This window comes from Mustela nigripes, chromosome 7 (assembly GCF_022355385.1).
Source record: "Mustela nigripes isolate SB6536 chromosome 7, MUSNIG.SB6536, whole genome shotgun sequence".
In the NCBI taxonomy this organism is placed as follows: Eukaryota; Metazoa; Chordata; class Mammalia; order Carnivora; family Mustelidae; genus Mustela; species Mustela nigripes.
In genome coordinates this window covers 93432474-93456729 of record NC_081563.1, presented here as the reverse complement: position 1 = coordinate 93456729, position 24256 = coordinate 93432474, and the positions used below count along the sequence as shown (strand labels likewise).

At 45.4% G+C, this 24256-nt stretch overlaps 1 long non-coding RNA gene across 1 annotated transcript in view; it reads right to left on the bottom strand.

Moving 5' to 3' along the window:
* The window catches only part of LOC132022644 (uncharacterized), a 28900-nt gene extending 5414 nt beyond the window's left edge, over positions 1–23486 (bottom strand). The window contains exons 1-3 of the long non-coding RNA XR_009405659.1: positions 23284–23486; positions 8323–8827; positions 5081–5265 (exon numbers count right to left, since the gene is read on the bottom strand). This is a non-coding gene — a long non-coding RNA (uncharacterized LOC132022644). The remainder of the gene's footprint in view (positions 1–5080; positions 5266–8322; positions 8828–23283) is intronic.
* Between the last annotated feature and the right edge of the window lie 770 nt (positions 23487–24256).

Genomic DNA, 24256 nt, shown 5'->3' with positions numbered 1-24256 from the left:
TCCCTATGTAATAAATTGGTTAAGCAAACACACAGGGGCTGGAGCTGGCAACACCCCCATGCATATAAAGAATTCTGTAGAATAAGTCAGAATTATGCTTTCTGCTATATGATCAATGTTATTAATGATTCAGTGCATGGCAGAGCCTGGGGGGTGCTGGAAACTTGAGCCCCGACAAGAGTCAGGAGACACACTAGGAACCCATACCTGAGTCCTGGAGGTGAGGAAGAAGGAAAGAGGAGAACAGAGAGTGTAACCTAGAAATTAGGTCTGAGAGATACCACTTGGGCCTGGAACTGGCCCCCAAAATGCTTATTAGAAGCTGTACACTATAACAAATAATAGCAGTTTAGTTTAGGCTTTCCATGGAGTCTGTCACTCAACCTATTTGTCAGTGGACATTCCCAGACCAAAAAGAGGCTGTCTGCCAGCCCATTCAAACCCACCTTGATGCAAAATTAACTCTGATGTGGGACAAGGGTCTCATCCCTCCCGGCTACCTCACTAAGAAGTGACCCAATGCAGACCCTGGCATTTGACAAGGAATAGTACACACAAGCATGCAGAATTAGGCATCCATTGGGATGGAAGTCTAGGTCTCCTGGTACCTGGAAAGAACCTTCTACAGACAACCAGGGCCTCTCAGTGGATTGCCTTCCATGAAGGGGCCAAGGGCTCTATCCAGGGGGTCCCAGGGAAGGAGTCAATGTTTATTGCGAATGGGGACTGCTTTAAAGGTGATGAGAAGATCTTTGTCATCTCTTTTCAGTGTAAGAGGAAATCAGTGGAGGGCTCTGGGCCCAGAATTACATGGTAAATTGTGGTTCTTATAAAAAAGCAAGTTTTGTGTGCCCGGAGGTGGCGTTTGGAGTGCAAGAGACAGGAAGGAAGAAAGTGGGGAATGTGTGCTGAGCCGAGTGTGATCTCAGCGCCTTCCCCTGGCAATACTCGAGCCTCACTTGAGACAAATTCTTAAGATAATCATAAAAAACCATAGCAACCTTGTTGATGTTGGGATTTGCACTGGGATTCCAAATCGAGAGGTAGGGCAGGAGAAACAGGTTTGGATTTCTCTCACAGAGCAGGCAAAAGAATGCGAGTTCTTCTCAGTGAAGGTAGAGAGCTGACTGCTGACAGCCTATTGGCCTTGCCACACACAATTGTGCCCCATGTTTCCATAAAAAGCTATGAGTCCAAAATGTACCACCAGTGTCAGTTATGTCCAGGGAATTTTGTGAAGCCATTTTTTTTTTTTAACAATTGTCTGTGACATTGTTTTGTTTTATCCTCTGACAGACAGAGAGTGACAGGGGACAAAAGAGATGGGTTGGCATTTACAAGCCTTCACCCATGTTACCTCCCAGGAGCTGAGGGTGAAATGCAACCACCCCCGTCAATTCTGCATCAATGCATCAGTGTAAAAAAAGAATAAGATGCAGCCAAGAGTGTGTGGCAGGTGAGTTCAGACGCACGAAGTCTCCAGATTTATGGGTAGAAGAATAAAGTGAAGGGGATAGCAAAATGCTTCCCCCACATTGTTCCTCCCACACGGACTGACTGGTCAGCCCCAGCGAGCATGGGGAGATAAGTGGAGGACAACTCTTCCAGCAGGAAGCAGGATATGTGTGCATGTGGCTTCCTGGGAACAGGACCTCAAGAAGCAGGAGTGAGGTACAGGAGAAGCACCATGGGGCTGCTCACTGCCATCCCCACTAAGGACTTATCAGAACTGTCCCCAGAGGAGCAGCACCTACCTCTGTCCCCCAAAACTTGCAACTGCCATGAGATGTGACTTTGCCACATAGGTCAGGCAGGGTCATGCCTCCCAAGGGTAAAAATCAACATTCTGTGTCAATGCCAAGTGCATCACAGCCCTTAGGGACAACACTCCACAGAGCAGGCATCAAAGACAAGGTGAAGAGTCTGTGAATCAGAGCCCAGAAGGAACTCAGTATGTTCCCAAACCCAGGAAACCCCAAAGACATCGCCTAACAAATTATATTCCTTACATTATTCAGGAAGACACTGACATGCTGTGTTGGTCCTGCACAGGTCTCTCCCCGCCTCCTACCGTCCCACTCTGCTCTTTGCGGCTTCTCCTCTAGTAGAAGGGAGAAGAAGCCTGCAGGCTGCATGTCCAGTGTGTGAGCCTCAGCCTTGTGGCTTCTGAGCCACCTCCCAGCCCATCTCCTTTCACCTCTCCACCTGAGCTCCCAACATCAGGATGCCAAAGAGTCTGTTTGTTTTGAACACAGAGAATACAAACCTCGTTACCTTCAGAATCCCCATCTTCGCAGCTGTGACACACACTGATGCATTTTCAGTCCCTTTACTCTGATTCCAGAGGGATGAAGATGATCAGAGGTCCCTTCCCCTCTTAAACATATTTGGAGGAAGGGAGTCTGAGTCTTCGGTTATTCCTCAGGTGATGCACCTGAAGTGGAGTCTTCCCAAAGCAGCACTGACAGTCCACTCAACCACCACAGAGGAAGGAGTAGCAAAGAAAGGGAGAAAGGGACACCGGCTTCTTTGCAATAGGACACGTCCCTTGTGGGGCTGAGGCCGATGACAGGGGACACTGCTCTGGGATCAGAGAGGGATAACCCTGCCCTTACTGTCCATCTGACCTTAGAAGCATGATTTATGCACCACGTACAGGACCTGTTGCCACGCAGATGGGACCAGGATCAAAGTAAATACTCAGTACTTCTCCCCAAAATTTGAGTCTCCAGTTTTCCCCTCACCTTTTGCCCTGGTCTAAGTTCCATAAGGAGGGTGACCTTGAAAATTACCGCTAGGAGCCTTTCAGAAGACCTTACATTTACCACTTAAAATTTAACACATTCTTTTTTTCTACATTGTTTAGCGCCCTTTCTTTGGAATATTAAAAATATAATAATAAAAAATAAAAAATAAATTAAAAACCACCTCCGTACAAATTCTTCCCCAGAAGATACATCATTAACATGATCTGGAACAGTCATATCACAATTTAGTTGCCTTCACTCTCCTATTCCATTGCTAACAGTAAAGTCCTGAGACCTGGGATATTTTGTTTCTAGCCTTCTCTGCTTTTTCCTTCCAGGAGCTGTGACAGAGTAAACTGCTATTCTGTTTTGTTTCTGATACAGAAGACCTCCCAGGCCCTGGAATGTGGGTGGCTGGCATTTTAATTAATGTTAATGCCTGGACTAACCATCTTCCTCCCCAAATGATTTTTAGTAAGATAAATAAACCAGCAAACCAGAAAATAGCCATATATGAGTGCATGGGTTCTTCCTGGAAAAGGTATCCTTCTGGGTAAGCAGGCCAGCTCCAGGTACCAGGCCTGCCTCCATCCTCACCACCCCCAGTCAATTTGGAAAATTTCAGTTCAAGTACCAGTCGGTTGGGGGTCCATGGAGGGTGATATTTTTCCTTTGAATAAATAAAATAAATACTTCTAGAGATTCAGAATCCATTTGGAGTCTCCATTTCCTCTTTAGCAGGATCATTTTTATTTTAAGATTAATAATACCAGAATGCATTAAGCCATAATTTCACAACAACAAAAAAGATACTTGGCAAATGCCCTCAAATTCCTAGAATCCAGCCCTGGAATCAATCTGATATTTAAATCAACATGGATAACGCTTTGTTGGGTCAAAATATAGTCACAGTTTCCCCAGAGATATTGTGTTTCTTTTATCTTTTTCTAGTAAATTTCTATTTTTCCCCCCAACCTTCATGGTTAAGCATTTTATCCAGTTTAAACGATGGGGATTTAAATTGCTATTTTAGTGGAAGAGGCTTGATTAAAACCTGTGTCCTCATCAAATTATTGGACAGTGGTTCTTGGGCTCTGTTTACATTAGTGTCAACCTTAATTTAAATTCTGCATAACTATATTTGCTTCACTAAATGCATTCACCAGGAACACACCACAAATTACTTTGCATTATGAGCAGAGTCTTTGTCTATTGCAAAGTGTTTTGAAATTAGCACCATAAGTAACTAGCTGTAAGTGTCACTCGATCTCCTTAATGCCTCATTAATCAAACCCCGTGGCAGCTGATGTGATGTCCAAGCACATCTCATATAAGATCAGTATCACTTGCTCCTTGTTTCTGACCACAGTCTTTTAAACTTGATTCATTATTTGTGCCTTTGCCCTCCACTGTGGCATTCCTTCTCCCTCAGAGGCCTCTCAACGCATGCAGCTTTGTGCTGTATACCAGACGTATGGGCATTCTTTGCAGAAATTGACCCCCAAAACCCCACAAAAAAACAAAAAACAAAAAAACCTCATTTCCCCTTCTGTGGAAATCCATGATCTTGAAAAGAGAAAAGTCATTTCCACAAAGGTTCAATATGATTTTCAGATCACTCTTAAAATGCCATAGGAGAAAAATTTTCTTCGGACAAGTTTTTCTTCATGTCAAGAGTTAGGGAGGAGAAAAGAAATACATTTACCTAAGAAGACTACTATTCCTTCACCTGGCTCAGTTTTTGTAAATGGTATACATTTAATCTAAGCACCTAATCAGGAAAGAAGATATGCTTGTGCTTTATTATGTGGTAGCATTTCTGTACTAAATACAAAATTTTAAAATCTATGCTTGCAAAACAAATGCATAACATTTTGTACTTGATAGTTTTATTATAATTCTTGTAGGGGAAAAAAAAAGGTTATGCCATCCATATATGTTTACACAAAAGCATAGCAAAAATGACATATATGAAGGAATCTTTTTTCATGGTCCCATCACACATTTGCAACAGTCTAAATAGAACCACCCCCCCACCACCCCGCGGCCTCCAACTCCCATATTCTCTCCCTTCTTCCCTGCAGGGCAGAACACACACCCACACACTCACACATGTTTTTTAAACAAATTTAATACTCACTGGCATTAAAACTACTTAGCAGCTCTACTGGACAATGACCACACGACATTTTGCAGGATGTCTTGAGCCCGTGTGGGCACATGGGGTGGGCGTTTCCCGGCAGCGGTGGTGGGGGGGTCGTGGGGAGGAAGTCTCTGTCCCCTGTCATGGGGGTGGTGCGTGGCTGCCCTCCCCCCGCACGCGCATAGCTCACCAAGGAGTGGCGGAGACCCGACAGGTGCTCTCATCTCCTGCGGCTGCTGCACGTGAGGTCGGCTTTCCGTAGAGCACTGTCTCAATGGGAGACCTTTGGCTTCGTGGCCTTTCCTTCTGACCACCCAGCAGGAAAAATATACAGAAGTTTTTTGTTGTTTTTTTTTTTTTTCCTGTGAGTTTTGTCTGTGGAAAACAAAACAAAACAAAACAAAACAAAACAAAACAAAAAACAGCATTGAAACTTTCTACTTCCCGCAGGTGGGTTTCTGGCCTGTGAACAATTAATAGAATCATAGTAAAACTTGAATTTTCTTCCATGTTCAACTTTTTTGCCTTTTCACCTTATAAAACCATTCAGGCTAAATAAACCTTATTACAATAGAATTAAGCATTGTGGCTTGGCTCCCAAAACCAACATTGGTGGCAAAACCCACTGAGTTGGAATACACACACAACTGCAAACCCGTGTTAGATTCTGACTTTAAAATGAATTTAATGTAAACCATACTTTGCACTTGTTTTTGTATTATTACCATGTCTACTGTCTCTTACGGCATTTAAACTAGGCTCCGACTTTAAAAGAGCAAATGTGAAAGAACATTTGATTACATTTTAGGTGACATTTACTCTGATTAGTGGTATAATTTATGGCAATTACAAAAGTACATTTTATGTTCATCTCCAGATTATCCTAGTTTTAACTCTGATTCCAGCAACCTCTTTCCATTCCTATTCTGAACAAAAGAAGTTTGGAAAAGAGAAGAGTCCAAAATGATTTTTCAGAAGTGACAGATCATCAATGAACACAGTTTTTAAATTGCCAATTCACAACTTTCCCATGTTTCCAACAACCAGAAAAGCCTGGTTGTTTAAACCAAAAACTCTGTCTCAACACCCCCCCCCCACTTTTCTTCACTATACACACACCTCTTTCTGCTTCTTTCCCCAAAAAGCAACATATTATCCAGCGACCATTACAAATCACTGAACCCTTCTATTTAAATGCCCCACAAAGACTATATCTGATCACTGCCTGGATTTAAGAAAGAAAGGAAAAAAAAAATCACAAATCAGATACAAACCATGTCATAGTCCTAGCCCCCCACACACCCTTCCCCCACTCCATTCTTCCATTCTCTCCCTTGCCATCCCCTTGTAAAATAAAAGGGAGCCGAGCCTAACCCATTACAGTAAAGGCACCCCGAGATTTAGGGGGATAAGTACAGCCTTACTTAGCTGCAATGCTGCAGCTGTGCTCTTATCTGGCCAAAGGAGACAGGGGACAACAAAAGACCCCAAAGAAGGGACGGTGGATGCATGGGAAAACCACTACCCCAGCATTGTGGTGCCCTTCTGCTGAGCAAATAGTTCAAACTGTTCATTCCCATCTTCTATTCTCTCCCTGGTACATTGTTTGTGCCCTTGCATTTCATTCTGCAAGGAAGGTTGCTCTCTGGGCCTATAAGCAAACAGTCCAGAAAAGAGCTAGCCAGCCTCTTCTCTTCCCGGGAGAACTAGCATTTTTATTTCGGCTCCAAGCTGTCAAAGACCTGGAGAGTTTATGTCAGTGTCCTGAATTAATTGCTTTAAGCTGGAGCAAGCTCCACGGGCTACCAAATGTCCAGAAGATGTTTATTAATAACGTTTCCTCCAGGATTCTGGCTCCAAGCTGTCCCTTGGTGGTGGCCTTTATCCAGCTACCACCCTCTCGCCCCTGGTCTCTTCGTACTCTGGGGAGGGGCTCGCCTTTTTCAGTCATCGTGACAAAATTTAGAATTGCCTGGGGTGGAAAATATCCACTTATGGAAAAGGACGTGTACGGTGAACATCTTTGTTCAGGCCCAGAGGGCCCTGGAGTTACAGAAACTGTGTGTGTGACCCTAAAGTGGGCTGGGGGAGAGAATTTGCAAGGACACTCGCCTGTGGAAGCTCACTTAGCCAGTACAATTAGAAAAGGGAGCAGAATAAATGGCTTCCCTCTGCTCCCCTTCTCTACCTCCTCCCCCAAAAGAAAATTCAATGAAACAACATGATGCATTGTGAAGTTTTCCTGGTATTAAGGGGGGAAAAAAAAAAAAACTCTTTAATAGAATGAAATAATAAACCAATTTATATACCGATATAAGACTAGGATCGTGAGTGCCATTGTGTAATTTTCCACTTGACTTTTCATTATCTACCTGAACAAAATCAATCTATATGTATGGGATCAACATACAATTCCAGAGATAAAAGCTGAAAATAAATGTGCTTTGCATATCCCTCAGATAAAAGACACAGTCCTTCCTACTGCCTTTTCTTCTCCAGCAGATGCATTTATAAAATAAATTGTGTGTCAAGGAAAAAAATGAGACGTACGTAGTGGTGTATCTTGAGTGTTGACTCCTTTGCTGGAAATATTGATCCCACAAATGAGCAGTGGTTAATAAGTACCCAGCAGATGATATCAGGTCTTTTGCCCTAGTTTACCCAGAGTGCAGTCTGGGTCAATGTTTCTCCCAACCAATCTCTCCACCAAAAAAAAAAAAAAAAAAAAAAAGACTTCCCCTATTAACATGGATTTAAGGCTGAGGACTTCAAGGGCTTTCTGAAGCCTCTCCACAGAGACAAAGCACACTAAAAAATCACATTATGTTAGAAACCCCCATGCAGCAAATGGCCAGCTTGTGAAAGACACTCAGTCTTCAAAAGGAAAGGAGAGGTGCTCTGTGGGCCTTGGGGTTGACATTTTTTCACTTGAAACAGGTTGAACTCTGTCCCTTCAATGCCCTACTTCACCCCAATAATGGAAAATGGCACTCAGAGTAATACAACTGTCCCCAAGCTGACCATCCCTGAGACCTGTGATTCCCTTCCTTTTGGAATGTGTCATCACCAGTGTGCCATGTGTGTGCCATGATGGGGAGATGGCAGAGGCCTTGGTGTGCGTGCCCTGGGCTACTCGTGGGTCCTGTCAGGGTCAGGGTTCCTTGGGGAAAGTGCGCCTGCTCTGCTACACAGGCGCCTATGTACATGCTGCCCACTCTGCTTTCTACAAGGCAGGGCCACAAAATCTTATCAACCAGCCAAGAAAGGCCCACAAGGGATGAATACTGGAGCACCTTTCACCCCAAGCAATCACTCTGCGTCTGTGGATTTTTTTTTCCCCTGTCACTGAAAAGTAATGACATCTTAAGATAGTCCCTCACTTTTAGGCCAGGAATTTTTATAAAAATTGGCCACTCATCATTATTTACTCACAGTAAGCTTTATTAGTCATGGTAAGAGACTTCATGGAAGGTTGAAGGTCTACTTGGGCAACCTAACCATCACAACTTCAATTTGCACTGCAGGGCAAATCAACACTTTCATATTTTAACATCTTTTGTCGACATATTCTGATGCTTTGTGGGTCTGGTAGTTTGGTCCAAGGCAGCAAGTCTCGATTTCCATGTGCCCCCTTCCCTTTATCTTGAGAGCTCCAGGTGCATACACAGCACCCATCTGGACTTGGGCCATGGCCTCTCTATTAACAGTCTGCTTTTGTGTCTCATTCCTCAGTTGATACTCTTTGAAAACTCAGAGGAAAGCATCCAGGAGCAATTCGAATCTGACAGCAAAGGTATGGCTTGTTGGGGACACTCTTGTGACAGTCAAAGTTCAGCCTGGGGAGAAGTTCATGTACTTTCCAACACGTGGGACTCTTAGAAAAATAGTAGCTTCCTCCATCTCATCTTTCTGTTCTGGTTGCTGGGAACAAGCAAATCTAGAGAAAACATAAGAATGCAGTCAAGGAGAATCAGGCAGTCATTCGAATTTTGTTTGAAAAGTGAACTATATATATCCCAATGGTATGTTTTGAAGAGTTTCTATATTTTCATTAGAAAATTGATGTCTTCCATGCCTAGAACATTTGGCCTCAGTGAAGATATATTTTATACATGCTTTATTACTCCATGATTCAAACACTTAATCGGCATCATAGAGGACCAGTATAACACAAGAGCTTCACCCATCCTATGGAAAATCTTTTCAGAGTTTTGTACGACTCCCTGAGCACCAGAACCAGATGTTCCTACTTCCACAGCCACACTTGCTTGTGCTGGAAAATGTTACTGCTGAGTGACTTTATAACCATTTTGTTAGTCATGGGCAACTTTCCATGCAGTAGCAGAATCCTGACACAGAGTCAGGCCACATCCATGTTATTAGATAAATATTTACTAAACAGAAGAAATGGAGGTGTTTTAAAAGGTGTTTTTAGTAACCATGTCAGAGTTGAGCTATCTTGATGTTATTTCCCAGGAGAAGAAGAATGGATAGTCAGAAGTTCTCTCTCTCTATATATATATGCACCTACATTCAGATAAATAGAATTAGACAGAAAGTTATCATCAACTTTGCCTAGCTCTGGTGTTTTCCATACATCAACAGTTGAAAATCTTTAGAGGAGGAGACAAAGGGTATAAGCAATTTCAGGAATGGGGGTGAAAATATGTGTACATCGGTCTTCCTGGCAGGAGGTAAAAAATGGAAAAAGACAAGCACCTCAGGCTGTTGGCACACCACAGTTGTTGAAAGCCTAACAGGGTCTGGAAAACTGAAGAAATTACACATGCATAAAGACAGGCTGGCTTGATAGTATATCTGCCTTGGTATCTTAAGCTACCTTATTTTCCCCTGAATAATTGCTTCATTTTTCCTTTCCCGTGTGTGCACAGCATCTTGGAAAATAACCAAAGTGCACAGTGTTGTTGATCTCCATTACCGCCAAGAGACACAGTCACAAAGCCTCACTGTGTCCCTTCACTCCAGACTTGATGGAGAAAGAACGAACCCATTTTACAGATGAGGAACTAAAATGCCACTCCTGCACCATGGAAAAGGCACCTCAGTTTACCCTTCATAAAAGCCAAACTGGGAATGCTTTTCAAAGCTGTTGCTTTTGCTTTTTGGGGGGTAGGGGGAGGTGAGGATGGGAACCGGGTGAAATAAGGCCCTCATTTAGAATCTCTTGCACAGGGATGCCTGGGAGGCTCAGTGGGTTAAAGCCTCTGCCTTCGGCTCTGGTCATGATCCCAGGGTCCTGGGATTGAGCCCCACATCAGGTTTTCTGCTCAGCAGGGAGCCTGCTTCCTCCTCTCTCTCTGCCTACCTGTGATCTCTATCTGTCAAATAAAAAAATAAAATAAAATAAAAAAAGAATCTCTTGCACATCCCTCTAGAATCATCCACTCAAGCTCAGTGAAGATAAAATTCCTCCTCCCAGTTCTCTGAATTGTCAACACAGAAATCCATTCCAAAGAGGAAGCAATCTAGAAAGAGAGTGAGGAGACAGCTTTGCTGTGCTCTAAAGATGCTATAAACTTTCCTTGGTACTTACAATTTCCTTCAAGTGGTACTAGATCAAGAACATTGTTTTTTTGTTTTTGTTTTTTGGGGTTTTTTATGATGAAAAAAAAAACCACTGTCATTTACACAGGGTGACAGTTTGAACAGTGAATCAAATTTTCATTTTGAACACATACGGTCACTGTGGAAAAATTACTGGATTATAATACTGTAGAATGCTGGACAGTGTCTAATACATGCTGTGAGAGACCCTCTAATTGTGTCTCTGTCTTCTTATCTATCTTGAGCTGTTCAAAAAAAAATGTTTAATTTGGAGAACTAAATAAAAAATCAGTAAAGTGAAATTAACATTTGACCCATCACATACCACTTTTTGCACAGGAAACTTGCCAGGAGAAGGATCTTTGTTCATTCTGTATCTGTTGCAACTTTTCTTGGTTTGAAAATGTTTCAAATTTCATTCCTTAAGTATGTCCATATTATTTAACAATAAGAACTATATGTCCCTACTCCTTTTTTCTGCCATGTTACTGTACACAAAGAGGACATAATACCAAGGAAGGAAACAAGTTTCTTTTGAAGAAATATGAAAGCAGTTGCTTTGTTATATAACGTGAGAGTGATAGTGGCTTTATGACAAACTCCTTTAAAATAATATCCTTCCACAGATAGAGTGTCAGACACTCTGTTTTGCATAGGACTCCAAGCTGCAGTGGCAACAGTTGTATAGAAGAGGGTGATGTAATGGGGGATCCGTCAGAATCGAGTCAGGTGTTCAAATATATTTTATTTTCTTTTCCACAAATTCTACAAAATGGAGATGTGAATTCACACAGGCTCACAGTGAAGTTACTTAGTTCTCAATGAAGCCATGGTGTGGTTATTAAAAAGGAACTGTCTGTTCTCGGCCCAAATGATGATTCCTTGTTGAAAGCATCACTTAAAAGTTCAAAAAGAAGTATTTGCATCCCAGCCTGGGGAATGTGTTTTATTCCCAATTTACTCACCCCTTTAAAATGGTTAACATTGGCTGTGGACTTACTAGATAGATCAGGAAAAGCATGGGAGCATCTTTGCACACTGTGAAATTATAAAGCCAAAGAACATTTTCTCTCTTTTTGCTTTCCTCTAGGAGTTAGGGAAAGAGTGAGAGGACAGTAGAAAATACACGAGGAGTCTTTTGACTTTGAGGAAAGATAAGCATCCATTTTCAAGGAATTTGAAGAGTGAGAATGCTGGTCTTGAAGAATTTCAAAATTAACTTAAGCCTGATTTAAATACTAAATACTGAGGTACGATTTCTTTGCAGTTGTGAGTTTCTTTTTCCTATTGAGTAAAAAAGAAAAAAAATGAAATGAAGAAAGGCCAGGGAAAAAAGGGGGGAGCAGATTATTAGATATTTTGTTTGATAGCACGCCAAGTAGTTTCCCACTAATGAAGACACACTGGATTTCACAAATTCAAATGTTACTGTCTTAGCTAACAAGTCATGCCATACCCAAAAAACAGGCTTGAATTGATGGCTGATTTTATAAAGATTTTAGGTTAGATAAGAGAACTTTCTGGAAAATTACATAATGGCTTGGGGTGGAATTAAATAATGTGGTTAATTCCATGTCCATTTGGAGCTCATTTATGTTTACATCTTTCTTCTATTTTTGCCCGCTTTCTGCAGCTCCTGTATGCACATACAGATGGTTACATTCTCATACTGGGCACTGAGAGAAGGTCACATGCTTTACATCCATGGCAATTAGTTCCCTTTTTAAAATGGAAAATGTCATTAAGTTCTTGAATAATTCAAGAGTAGAGGTCACAATACAGTGTCCCTTTTGGGGGTCTTTATGGTGCAAATGACAAAACAAGGCGATCCTATCAGTAAGAGTAGATCTAAGGTTTACAATGTAGCTCTATTTAGTGTGACAGGAAAATTAAATTACAGGAGGCACTCATTCATTGTCACCCGTTAACAGGCTTGGGAAAATTGTGGATCCCTGGGGGCAAATCACTGACAACGTTGGAGGCAAATAATAATATTTCATTTTAATTGGCTGCTGTTTCCTTTGCTTGATTTTAAAAATAACAAATATAAACATGCCCCCACAACTCTCCTTGGAAATGGGATCCTGAATCTCCAAAACACGACCACAACTTATGGGTAGATTTAAAACTGTGGGGAACATGGGTTGTTTACTCAGCCATAGTTTAGCTAGTCTTGATCCAGGGCTTCCGGGAAAAGAAATAAAGGGGCAAGTTTCAAATAAAAATTGGCTTCCGCTACTCCCCACCCTTCCCCTACCAGGGTTCGTGGGACTGGACTTACTGCGTTTCAGGAACAGGGTCTGCCCCTCAAATCTACAAGGATTGAGGAGGAATCCAGGAGGGAGGACCAAGTGACGCGGAGGCCACCAGTTGTCTCCCCTCCCCTGGGGACAAAAAGACCGCCATTGGCGATCCCTGGCCTGACCACGCTTGGGTATTCGAACTGGGGAAAGCGCAGGCTGCGGGGCGAAATGAACATCCTTGGGGTCATCAAATGAGGTAGAAGTTTTTCCAAGTCCACGCCAGCACATCCAAGTCGTCGCTGGCATCCCCAGCCTCCCCACAGAGCCAATTAACACTGTTGGGCATGGCTGCCTGGGTCCTGCTCCTACCCTAGCCACCCTTGACCGGTTCACGCAGAGCGCCGCGGGCGGTTCCACCTGCACGTCCTGCCGCGCAGCGCGAGCTGTGCGGGCTCTCTCCGAAAGTGTCCACGCTTGGCACCTGCTGGAGATCGGCGGGCGCGCTGGTTTTCTCCCAGGCTGCCGGGAGATGGGGGAGGGGCAGGAGAGGAATAAAGTTTGCAGGCTACTTGGGGTGGGATTGGCCCCATCTGGTGGGTTGGCCACTTAAGGTTTGTTCCCTGCACTTTAGAACTTGGAAAAAGGCAACCCTGACCCGCCCCCGCTCCTTCTCCCCACCGCCTATTGCTTTATAGATCTCTTTCTCTTCTAAAAAATAGGTTTTTGACACTTCCCTTTTTCGGCCTCCTCCACGAAGACCCTGGGAAGTCCTGCGTTAACGAAGGGAGCACCGAGAGGGGGGCGAAGCAAGGCGCCACGTTTCCAGCTTCCAGGCTTCCCAGACGTGGGAAAGCCCGCCCGAAGCACGAGGAGGTTCCCGGGGCTTTGCCGGCAGCTCCGCGGACCCAGCGTTCTGGCAGTCCCGGCTGCGCAGACCCGGGGGTGCGGCCGGGAGCCCCAGCACCGCCGCTCGCTATCCTTCCGGACCCGCACCGCCCGGGTCTGGAGCGCACAGCTTGGTTGGATTCCGCCCGGCAGTAGCACAAGGTTTCCCCGCCGCTCGCAAGCGGCAAAACCGTGCCCGACAGCCTATGGCTTGGGGCTCATTTCGGAATTGAGGATAGAGGGTGCCGCTCGGTTTCTGAAGCACTCCCGACTTTAGTAACACTAAGTAAAGGGAGACAATTTTTAAGAAAAAGTTCTGTTCCAACGTGGTTGATGCCTAGGACGAACGACTGATGCCTGAGCCTCAATGTATTTCTAAGAGAAAGAATAAATTTCATAACTGCGGGGGAGTGGCGGGTGGGAGATGGAGGGGAGCAATTTAGGGTTTTTCATTTTCTAAACGCTTCAATTTAAGCAAACACTTGGGGGCTCCAAGCCGCTGTAATTCCAAAGACAATTTTCCCGGTTTTAATTTGATTTGCATTTTTCAACTTTGATAATATTCAATTTCATGGCTGAATACACATGTAAACACTGTTAGGTCGTGTTTTTCGCCCCTTGCACCAAACAGAATATCGCTTATTTCAGAGAGCCATAGGAGGTTACAACCTGCGTCCCAATATCTACGAGTTAGAATTATCCTTAATTATTTTTCAAAACTTAGCATGGCTATGCCTGGGCTCCAGAGAAGGTGAACTATTACAAAATATCTAAACTACTCCCCAGGTGAGGGGAGATCTGCACAAACATTGCAGAAGGAAAGAGAACAGAACAAATTCCTCTTCTACATAGAATCTAGTCCATTTTTACTTGGAGACATTTAAAAATATACTTTATTCACGGGCTTAATCCAAAAATGATCAATGAACTTGCTACCCCAGAAATATTTTCAGTGTAAATTTCATAGCTAGAAAGACAAACCTTGAGAAATACAAAGAAATCATCATTGAAAGGAGAGATTTAATTAACATCATTGAGCTATTTTATCAAGCATAAAATTCAGAGGCAAATATGAAGTGAAATTAGGTAATTAGCTTTAGTCCGAGCCAAGCTGGTATTTAACAAAATAGCATTATCAATAACAATGAAGCTAGAATGCTGTGAGCTGCATGTGAACAGCTACACCCAAGACCATAACACAAGTGGTCGAGGGGAGGACACTCTGTTATTCTTCCCTTTCTTCAGGACACAGCATAGACTGTACAGGATGCAGAAAAATAGCTGAGTCTTGTCAAATATACAGATGGTTTGGCACATAATAAATAAATCAAAACCCCAAGTGTATTTTATTCTCCTTCACAAAACTGTACTAGGAAAACGGAAGGGGTTCAAAGAAATGGCATACGTTATTGCTTTGTACCTTATATAATAAAATAGCAATTATTTGCAAAATATCCCTCATTAAAAAAATATTTGCTTAATATGCATGATTGTGGAACACTCGATATTGTGAAAAATATCTCTATCTGAAGTCCTAAGAATTTACCCATTACAGTATCTATTTTCGTTTGTTTTGTTTTGTTTTGTTTCCCTAAAAGTGGATGTCTCATGGACAAAATTGGGGACTTAAAAAAAATAAAAGATATTAGAGTTTTGGCATCTTGGGAAGAATAAAACCAGGTATTAGATCTGTAAGACTTTTAAGAAGCTTTCTGCTGGAGGCTGGCTGATATTGAAGAACTGTATGTGAAGCTGAAGTATCTAATTTGAAATGATTTTTTCGTGTGAAAGGAATTTAAACAAATAAAAACGAATTCCATTTGAAATAGGACCAACTTGGAAAAAGAAAGTTCCTTAATTTTTAAGAACACATTCGTTGCAGGCTGATTGTGTCTAACACCTTCAGAGAAACTGTGCTTTATTTATCATTTGATTCCTTTTTCTAAGAATTATTAAATTTTAAATGGTCATTGTTTAGGATTTGCACTAATCTTTTATATTGTGATGACTGGCAATTATGTCTTTCTATTTATTTTACACAAATAGATGGCAGAGTGCGCACGTTCAACACAATCACTTCAGAGCGAACCTGTTCCTACAGATAGAGCTAAATGAAGGGGACCTAATTAAAACAAATGGTCTATTCAGAGAATTGCAGATTGTGGACAATAGGAAGCATCTTTGTCTTTTGCTATTAGTAATTGGAGTAAATGGGGATCTTGCTAAGAACCTTAAAAGTTTGATCATGGGAGTGAGTTTGCCAATTTAATTCGCCTTTATCCCTGAAGAGATCTGTATCCTGGACCCTTCTGTCCAGTGCAGCATTGCAGACAGGGAATCCGCCCCTCAACCCCCAACTTTGTTGAGCTGGGTCTGAGCTGCACCGAGCTTATCAAAGACAACCCAGACCTCGGGAAGCACTGAGGGTGGGGGAAGGGAGGCCAAGGAGGAATAGTCCAAGGAAGTCTCTGGCAAATATTTTAGTCAGGTGGGAACTTTCAGAGGTGGCAGCATGAGGAACCCAAAGGCACAACCCTTTCTCAAGAGCTTCCCTACAGATTTAGGAACTTGGGAGGCTATGTCCTTTGGGAGAGATGTGAGTTTTTGCAGGATATGTATAACCCTACCACCCTGAAAGACCCAGACACTGGGTGTGGGGAGAGAAGCTAGCTGGGGGTGTTTGTTATAAAGGGACTGTGGTCTGACTATCCTTTCCTGATTAACAAGAGTCTGTGGGAGGGGAGGAGTGTGTGTGTGTGTGTGTGTGTGTGTGTGTGTGTGTGTGTACACACGCACAAGCTCGATGCTGGACGCGCGCGCCTGTTTGAGACAGAGAGAGAAAAGGAGAGGGATTCAGCTGAACGTAAGGAAGAAATCCCGCAGTTACTTTTAGTTGTTTACTGAGCAAGGACAAAATCTAAACAGCGCTTTCCACAATCAATGAAAGGATCGCCTCGGGTTCCAGAGTTGAGCTCCCTAAATGAGTCTGGCATTCTGATAACTGCAGGTTAGCACCTGAGATCAGCTCCTTCCCACGGCTCGATGCTGGCACGAGATAGGGAAGCATCTTGTTCCTGAGCTCTGGGAAGGGAGAGGCGAGAGGGGGATTTAATTGTTTGGCTGGGTGAATCGAAATGTCCTTTTAAAGCAAAGAAATCAAGAGAGATTGGCCTTTAATTGGCAAACTGCTGGTGGGAGGGGAGTGGTCATTAAATGGAGGGTGGACAAAATATAGATTGGATGTCTGCTCCCTGCATGTCCCCATAAACAGCCAGAAGATTGCATTCGTCCCTTTTCAGACAGTTCTTAGGAGGCTCAGCGCTCAACCTGACTGAGTGACTGTCACTCTGGATGCATTCTCCCCACCTCAACCTAACACCGCAAGTATCCACTTTAGAGTGGAACATGGTTTACTCTAGAACTAATGCACTTCCCAGAGTCAGTTATTCCATGCCCTAGACATCGTTGTGTATGGCAATGGCCTTAGAATCCAGTTGTCCAGAGCCTCCCCTCAAATCCCAAACTGGAAGATGATAAGTCTGCAGGAAACCTCACACCATTAAAACCCTGGAAACCTAGGGGCCTTCTCTTCCAGTAAGCTGAAAAGAAAAAAGGAGACCTTTACTCCAAGTGGACCCTGTTCATTTTATACTGTGTCCTCAGGGCCTAGCGCCAGCAAGAGTCAGCCACCAGTTCCTACACACCCATGGGTCCATGTGCAGCTGCTAGGTGGACACTCTCTTCGCTCAAACTGCAGGCCTACTGAGTGCTGGGCCACATCCCATCCTTCCTCTGTGATGGAAGCTGGCCAGTCCTCCTGGGCCAATATCCTATTCAGGGGCAAACCTCTGAGGCCCCTGTTTACCCGGATCTGCATTTGTATATATGTGAGGGCGAGGCAAACTCTGGGGGCTGGGGCCTTGCTCTTCCTGCAGCTGGGGCAGGGGCTGGGACAGCACATGGAAGCCCAGCTGTGTGTGATACATGCATTCCAGCTGTGCTGTCACCTGTGCCATCAGGCCACCAGGTGTGGGTCATGGGGAGGTCAGAGGCAAGAGTCTTTCAGAGCATTCCTGGCCTCTACTCCAGAATCCCCAGTAAGGAATACCACTGGCAGGCTACATCTCAAGAAATAATTTGGTTCTGTGCATTGTTTAAGCCCATGTCAGGTTGTTTTTTCTGCCCTTGACTTTTTTTTTTTTTTTTCTTTCTCTTCCCTGGCATTTTCTCTTTCTGATCACACCATAGAGGCCACCTAGCTGCGGATTCCTACCCCCCCAGCACCCCCCCACCCCGCTCTCTCCACCCCTCCAGCCAAGCCCTCGATTGAACCTCTGGCCACTTTGAGAAACCATGGTCACAGAGGAATGCTGTGTTGCTCTGAGAGAGAAAATAAGAATCCAGCCTGATCCCAGACATAACGCATCCTAATCCCTTCTAGGACAGGAGGTGGGGTCTCTGCCATCCTAGCAAGGAGGACCCAGACCTCATTCTTCTGAAGATCTTCCTGTTTCTTTCCAGCCTTCTCCTAACATTCCAGCCTTCCCCTCTACCAACAGCAGCTCACTGTATTCTAGAGAAGGCAGGTTTCCTACTACAATGGAATCAGAGAGTTCTGTGCCCAGGGTCAGAGGAGGCCACTAGAAGTTAAAAGAATATAAAGTTGCAAGACTTGAGTTCAGTGCTGAGCTCTGAAGTCGGAACAGGTTCCCTCACTTCTCTCAAACCCAGGTCCATTACCCATAAGTTCTGGATTCTACTGGTGGGGCATGGGAAAACTTAAATGAGGTCATGTTAATGAAGACACCTTGCCCAGTGTCTGGCACAGGGGTGACAGTACTCATTGGTGGTTGAAGTAATACAATTGTGATAAAGAAAAGAGAGGGGTGATGCGTGGTGGGTGGTGGGAGCTGAAAAATATTAAGAAGGTAGGATGAAGGGCACAAGTTTTGCCAAGAAGTTGACTCACTTTTCAGTATAGAGGGTGAATTTTCTCAGCTGAAGTTACAACTTCTTTCGTTTGTGAATGGCTCAGTTGAACATAATTCAGAGTTGCTGGCCAAAGGAAAATACATAATGGGTTGGTCTTTTTTGTTTTAAATTTCTTAGATAGGGTTTTAAAAGACAAAGCTTAAGCTTGAGTGGAAGGAGTCCCCATGTTGACATCTGATTTCTTTGCTAAAGATGCCTCTGGCCTCCATACAGAACTCCCTGTGACCCAGGTCCTGCCCTAGCTGACACTGTACCCTGCTCCATCATGGAAATGACATATAAGCATCCTCTGCCCTTTCCAGTTCTCCAGCCACCCACGTCCTGCTTTAAGTCCTCTCAAGCCTTCTCCTCCAAACTTCTCAATATTATGCGTCCACTTCCAAGTAATGTGCTTTTAACAACTATGTCTTCAGATTAGCAATGTGTGTTCTTTTTCATATGAGCAAAAATTTCCCAACAAAATTCATTATATAATTATGTCTGCTTTGTGAAAGAGGAAGGGATAATGGATTGAGATCGTCTTTCTAACGAGATAACAAGTTGAATATCACATGCACACAGTCCTGTTTTGATTTGCTGGGGTCATTACCAACCCTGGCCCAAAAACATCCCTGCTTATTCTTGAACCCTGTGGCTTTATTCTTTTCAGATAAATGAAACAATAGAAAAGCTGATTTACCTATGCAGGAAGTCAAGCTGAAGCAGAATCCTTTCTTCAAAGAGAAATGAACCACAGCAAACAATTTCCCCTTCTTAAGTTCTAATGGCAAGAAATACTCCAGTATTTCTTCCTCACACATGTTGGTGATGCTGAAATTTTCCCTCTCTGTTTAGTTGATGTGTTAAATTTAAATAAATATGATGATGCTGGTATGGTGTCCTGACATCAGAGAGAACTTTCCTGCCTCTAATTAGCTTCAAGAGGGGGGTAAACCCCAGGCCCTTATTCCAATGAGAATGTGAGACCTCTACTTTTGCATGAATGAAAACAACTTAATTTGTGTTGCTTCTTTTAGCAATCCAGCTCTCAATTGTGTTATCTGACAGTAAAATATCATCCCTTCTTTGGTGGGGGGGGGGGACATAAGAAAAGGAGAGGAGGAAAAGAAAGAGAAGGAGGAAAGGGGGAAGAAGTGGAAGGGGAAGAGGAAGAAGGGAGAAGTGTAAAGGCTAAGTTGTCAAAGCATTTTAATGGGAACCTGGTGAGGAGGACGAAGGCATGTGTGACTAGTTCAGGTCTTGCTGGCAGTGAGCTCAGAGCTCTGAGGAACATCCACCCACTGATGTGGAAAACAAGCCAAGTATTGTGACGATGTGCTTGTAAAACATCCCTGCTCTCTCTACCTGAGCAGGAGATGGACTTCGGTGGCAGCTTCTTCTGCAGAGGATATACAAAGAATCCGAAATGAGCCCCTGGGTGCAGGGGCTGAGGGGGAGGGGAGAATAGGAATCACCTCCAGTCTGGCAATAGGGACCACGATGGAATGACAGCTTGTAAAATAAGCCTCCATCAGTCTCCCAGGAGACAGCCGGCTTCAACTTGGGTGTTCCCCGCTTGTTAGCCTCAGTCATAATTGGTCTCTCCTCCCATCCCACGTTGTTGGTTTTCTGTGTGTGGCTTTTGGTGTGAGCGTGTTAGGTCATCAACAAATACAATGGCGGGAGGGGGCAAGGGGGGACACACATGATTGTTTTAAAGAAGAAAGGAGAAAAAGGATAAGAGAGTGGGCAGGAAGGCTGCGAACAGAATGGGGAAGATGCCCCAGGATTTAGGCTTCCGAGGCAACCTCTGGAGAGCTCTGGGGTGGGGAGCTCCCTGGGAGTTTTGACAAAGGGAGAAGAAGCCCCCTGGAGGTGGGGACCCTGCTGAGCTCCATTGGCGATGAGCATCTATTCTGTGCAATTTTTGTTTGCTTGTTTCTGGAGGTGACTGCAACACCCTGCCCATATCCGGTGAATCTCATCAAAAAGGAGTTTTTCAAAAAGACCCAATGGTGGCGGCATGCCCTAGGAAGGATGTAGTCTGAAGCCAAGGGCCTAAAGCTCAGCCCCAGGCCCTCCAGGGACAAGCAGGCACACAGGCACGTTTCAGTCACCCTTTCTCCATCTATTTCTTTTTAAAGTTTCTCCCACTCTCCTCATGATTTTTTTTTTTCCTCTCTCCTTCCCTCATGTTTCTCCTCTTCTCAGAGGAAAACTCATCCTGGGCAGGGGGCTATGAGAAATTTGTTATCTGAACTCTGTAAAGCTGAGAGTGGTGAAGATACAGCACATTGGTTTTGCTCAAAGGGGCCATGGAAGGTTCTGAGAGCCTCAGATATTTCGTTACTATAAGAATAACTTTGGACGGGGGAAGGGAGCAGCAGAAATGTAATGAAAATCAAATCACAACTTTGGGGAAGTTTTTTCTTGTGTTTGTGTTTCTGTTTTAATTTTGCTCCATCAACCCTTGGCAGACTGGGGTTGCCATGGTGCTGTGGCCAAGGCTGGTTTCCACAGTGTCCCTGACCCAGCAAAGGCATTTGGGGTCTCAAATCTTGCTCTTCTGCTACAGCAGGGATAGCAAATTGGGGGTGGTGGCTCTGGTGTGTGTGTGTGTGTGTGTGTGTGTGTGTGTGTGTGTGTGTGTCTAGGGGCCTTTTCTACGCTGCAGGACTTGGTGCCCACAAGTCTGTGGGCATTAGCTAGCACAGACCGTCCTGCAATGTCCAGGCCCATGGTGGGTGGGTGACTGTAAGAATGCTCCCTGTCCTATCGCCTCTGGCAGGGTGAAGATTCACAGCCAGAAAAGGCCCGGTCGCTTCCTCTGGACGTTCTGGTTTATACACTCAGGACGACGTATCTGTGCACCTTACCTTCAAAGCCCGCAATACCTCCAGACCCCACGCTTAGGAGAATGCGCTGCCCCTGAGAAAACCAGTTACCCCGAGGTACCTCCAGGTACCTTCTTGAACAAACACCTGTTCTATGCCCTATTAAACCTCATCTCTTGCTTCTCCGCACCCCACCCCTACATTAAAAGCCCCCCCCCCCCCCCAAAGCACTGAGGACCGGCTTTTCTTTATAAAGCCGGGAGGGAAGGCAGGCGATAAAGATCAGGCGTTTAAATTGGCCATTTGGAAGATTACATCTCTTCAGCGACGGTCTTTCTTTCAAAACTCGCACTGAATTGAGGGCCGCAGCTACTCCGCGCCCGGCTCTCAAAGGCCGGACACCTTTTCATTCGGCCGTGAGTGGGCTGGGCTGGGTGACCTGGAGCCATCAAAGGCCCGAGGGAAGGCCGTTAGGCGACACTCGTCTAATGACAAGTAATTGACGGATTCGAGGCCGCACATTACCAGCAGAACGGTGAAGCATTAATTATTTAAAAACGATTAGTCTAGGCGTATGTCCTGCAGGCGTTCTATCTTGTTTAGGGAAGATAACCGTCGCGAGCCGGAACCCGGGCGTGGGAGCTCGGCGGGCGCTCTCTCTAGCCCGCCGCTGGTGAGGTGGACAAAAGTGCCAGGGCCGGGGCGCCAGGGAAGGCAGGGAGGGGGCGCCTGTGCTCCCCACACAGAGGTGCCCACATAACTGACCCTGCCAATCACAGGGACCTATTTCTGCCCTTTTGAGTTCGGGATCTGGTGATTCCGGGGCAGACGGGAAGAGCGCTTGTCTCTCCGCCTGGCGAAATACCTAGAAGTCTGCGCGGGCTTTAAAAAAGGCCGGATGTCTAGCTCTTTAAAGCAAACACCCTAGGGGAATTGCAAATTTCAGGGAACACCTGGTAGACCCCAGAGGAAAGATACTTTTCCAGTACCCTATGCCCTGCCCTGGGACCCCGGGTTCCTGCAGTTTCAACTGGCAGCTTTGGAACTTTTAGCTTTTCGGAGCCGGTGCCTTCCCGCCCGCGGCAGTTAAGATGCGATTGGTTCTGTTCGGCCCTCCAAAATCCCGTCCTCCCTTACCGCAGAGCGCCCCTGCGCCGGACAGCCTCTGGGAAAATGGAGATAAATGGCCTAGTGGCCTGTTCTCTCCCCTCCTCCACACCCGGGGTCCCGCTTGTAACCCGCGAGGCTTCCAAACCTGTCGGTAGCGGTGCGCGCCTGTGCGTAAAGGGCACCGGCAGCTTCTTGGAGCTTTCTTGGAAAGGCCCTGTCCCTCCCCTGATGCCTCGCGGCGTCGATCCCCACTGTGCCCGGTTTAGGGACTTGAGGCAAACGCTTAGACCAGACTGGAACCCAAACGCCAGGTTTTGGGGGAGGACTTCGCCACTCTCCGGCCTCTGCCCCGCAGCGATCCGGTACCAGCCCTCCATTTTCCGCTGCACCCACCCCAGACTCAGAGGCCAGAAGTGTTCCACTCCCACCCTTTCACTGTCCTTGGGAAACGTGAAGCCGTCGGATCGAATCCCCAGCCCAGAGGCGATGCAGGAGTCTGTCCTGGCTTCCACAGCTTCAGGGCCTCAAGAAACTCTGTATGCTCAGACCCCAGACTGAGTCTGTTTGCAACTCTTCACCCCTTCATCCACCCACACCGTGCAGTCTCAGAAATCCCCGGTCTCTTCACCGACTTAGTTTCTCACTCCCGAACCCCCAACACCTTGCGTTGGAGCTTTTAGAAGGTTAAGGGACTGGCTGGGGGAGGGGAAGCGCGCGGACTGGAATGGGGGGCGGACGCTGCCCAGGGGACCTGGTTATGGCCCCAGAGTGGGCGCGCTCCCTACCTGCGGTGTGGCGGGCTGGCGGCGGAGCGTCCAGCTCGCGAGGGAGGCGGCCAACTGCTCCGAGCCGAGGCATCTCCGCATTTATTTGAGCTCAAACCAAGCGACTGTTGACTTTAGCACACAAAGCAAAGATTTCACTGCCCGCTAGTTTAAAAATGAATATTTTACCAAGATATCGATCAGCGTTATAAAATTCAGTTAAGTACAATGGGATCCTAGAAAAAAAAAAAAAGAATAATAAAGGAGGGGGAGGCAATATAATATCTGTGCAAATTTGCTGAAGTGTGACGTGGCATGGAAAGTTTACCCTCCTGGAATTCGGATCTAGAATGTTTTTTTCGGTTGTTTACTGACTTTGTTTATTCACAGATCACGGTTGCTTAAACCGACGCGCGGACCGCGCGGGGAAAGGGAAGAAAAAGAGAGAGAGGTAGGAAAAAAGAAACGCTGCACCCTACAATACTTAGAGTTGGGGAAAGCGGGAGGAGGACGAACTGTGAGCTAGAGAGCTTGGAGCCCGGCTGGGGGAGGGGTCTGAGGCGGGCGGGGTGGGGGCGGTGTGTGTGAAAGACACCAGAAGCGCAGAAAAGCCTCCGAAAGCGCCCCCTCTCCGACATCCTTTTTATGTATTCGGACAGAACTATATCTTATCGGCCGGGATCAGTGGAGGGGGGAGCGCTAAGTAGTTTAAAACGACCCTCGCACAATGGGCGTGCGATACGAAACATAGCAGGTTAGGGCAGCGCTTTCAGCCTCCATTGTCCCCCACTCGGCCCCCGGCCCTGCCTCTCGGCTCCTTCGCCACGGGAGCCTTTTATGTGATAATGAAACACATTTCAGGCCGGGCTCACGACGTGTGTGTCCTTGCCAGGGGGAGAGACGGGCCTGATTGCTGGCTGTGGCCTCCGGATCCCCCCCACCCCTCCCCAATTTCTCTTCCTTGTGTTCCTGGGACAATGTGGCATGTTAAAAA